Consider the following 2,455-nt stretch of genomic DNA (forward strand, 5'->3'; position numbering starts at 1 on the left):
TCAACCTGTAAAACTATTGAATTGGGAAATTATCAGCATACTAGAAGCCTTCTTCTCTTAATTTAAATATCACAGCTAAATCTACTGTAAAGGTAAAATACCTAATTATATTAAAAGTCAAGGTTACCATTATCATTTATATAACAGCACACATACACTTTCCCTGTACCTTGGAATCACACAGATGTTCATAGCTCTAGGACCTCAAAGGGAGTCGCTTTATATCTCCACATGTTACAGAAGCTGTAAAATGAGATAATGTACTAGTAGCCAGGTGCAAATAAATAGACCTCCAGCACCAGCGTCCAAAGACTCAGCTTGTTTCACACTATTCTCTTTCTAATCTTAGGGATTTAAGACAAAAGATAGTGCTCGCTTCCGCAGCACATATACTAAAATTGGAATGATACAGAGAAGATTAGCATGGCCCCTGCACAAGGATGACATGCAAATTCGTGAAGCGTTCCATATCTAAAAAAAAAAAAAAGACAAAAGATAGTGATGATTCAGGACAAGCACAAAGCTGATTGGTTTATGCTCTCTGTCTTTCAAAGGATTGTTTATTCAGTGGTTCTCAACCTTCCTAATGCCGTGACCCTTTAATACAGTTCCTCATGTTGTGGTGACCCCCAATTTCATTGTTACAAATTGAACATAATTAAAGCATAGTGATTAATCACAAAACCAATATGTAATTATCTATGTGTTTTTCAATGGTCTTAGGTGACCCCTGTGAAAGGGTCGTTCGATCCCCAAAGGGATCGTGACCCACAGGTTGAGAACCACTGGTTTATATATACACTAGAGGCCCGGTGCACAAAATTTGTGCAGGGGGTGTGTGCCCCTCAGCCTAGCCTTCACCTTCTCCAATCTGGGCCCCCTCGAGGGATGTTGACTGCCCGTTTAGGCCCAATCCTGGTAGGCAGTTGGACATCCCTCTCACAATCCAGGACTGCAGGCTCCCAACCACTCGCCTGTCTGTCTGCTTGATTGCCCCTAACTGCTTCTGCCTGCCTTCCTGATCAATGCCTAACTGCTCCTCTGCTGGCTTGATTGCCCCTAACTGCCCTACCCTGCCAGGCAGGTTGCCCACAACTGCCCTCCCCTGCCAGCCTGATTGCCCCCAACTGCCCTCCCTTGCTGGCCATCTTGTGGTGGCCATCTTGTGTACACTTGGGGCGGCCATATTTGACCACATGGGGCGGCTATCTTGTGTGTTAGAGTGATGGTCAATTTGCATATTACTCTTTTATTAGATAGGATGTGTGTCTTTTATAAATGTGCTCTGTAGGGTTTTATTAAATTAATTCTTACCCACACTGGGAAAAGAATAAAGAAAAGAGGCTTTCTTTAAGGCATGGCAAAAGGAAAAGCAAATTTTACAAGCTTTAAGGCTAATTGGATCATTAATCAAACTCTATGTTGAAGCCTGGTTTTCCGTTTCCCATTCAAACAACACTGCAAAAGTACCCCTTTTCCCTGTCTGTTCTATAGAGCATATATATCCTAGATATATGGTACTTTTAAGAGTCTTGAAAGAAATTATGTCAACAAAAAAGCATAATTGATTTTCTGGAAAAGAAAGAATTAAACACACACACACACAGAGATTTCTCTTAAAATCATGTTTGTTTAAGAGAAGTGTTTGACTTTAATTAGTATATTGATAAAGTTCTCCTTTCAAGTGGAATTAAGGCTTTGGGAAATTCAAAGCTACTCTAGAAAATACAAAGATATTCTCAAGTAGCAATTACAGATAAAGCAAAAAATTCTTTTTAATAACAGATTACATTTGTGATCAAATTTTAAACATTTGAGCACTTTTTTTATATCATCATATTTGGTTACTATTTACAACATCTTGACTCTGAATCCCAGGGCCACCATTTAGTTGATGAGTGACCATGGCAAGTTAGTTAATTTCTAAATTGTTTCCCCCTGAATATCAGAAACAATATTGGCTTCTTTAAAGAGTTGCTATAAAGAGTAGATAAGGGATGTGAGGGCGATCTGGCTGCGACATCTGTCACCCCATTGATCGCCAGGGTTGATTCGGCTGATCTGGCTGGCTAGGCGGGTGTCCCCCTCCTCCCTCACCGATCCATGTGTGTCCCTCCCGAAGCTATGCGCTGGGTCGAAGAGGACGACCTTCCCCCCCCCCCCCCAGGAGAGGACCGGTCTTCGGTCAAGGGTATATGAGTAGCTGCGCTCCCCTGCTAGAACCTCCAAACAAGCTCTCAAAGAGTAGATAAGATGATATATGGACAAGCACTTTACATAGACCTGTCATGAAGTAACAGTCAATAAGTTTCTCAATAGGCTTTGCTATAGGGTGAAGTCTGTAGCTCAAAAGATAGCTATTAAAATTTTATGTAAAGTGAGTCCTGATAGCATAAAAGGATCAGATTTTTCTCATTCTTAGAAATACGCTGGTTGTGGGACCCTACAGGGCTCT

The 2,455-nt window shown here is 41.3% G+C and overlaps 1 non-coding gene across 1 annotated transcript; it reads left to right on the forward strand.

Moving 5' to 3' along the window:
• Positions 1-368: 368 nt before the first annotated feature.
• LOC132228855 (U6 spliceosomal RNA) lies at positions 369-475 on the forward strand. Its single transcript, XR_009451466.1, has one exon. It is a non-coding gene; the product is annotated as a U6 spliceosomal RNA (small nuclear RNA).
• The last annotated feature ends 1,980 nt before the right edge of the window (positions 476-2,455 follow it).

The sequence above is a fragment of the Myotis daubentonii genome, chromosome 2, assembly GCF_963259705.1.
Source record: "Myotis daubentonii chromosome 2, mMyoDau2.1, whole genome shotgun sequence".
Lineage (NCBI taxonomy): Eukaryota > Metazoa > Chordata > Mammalia > Chiroptera > Vespertilionidae > Myotis > Myotis daubentonii.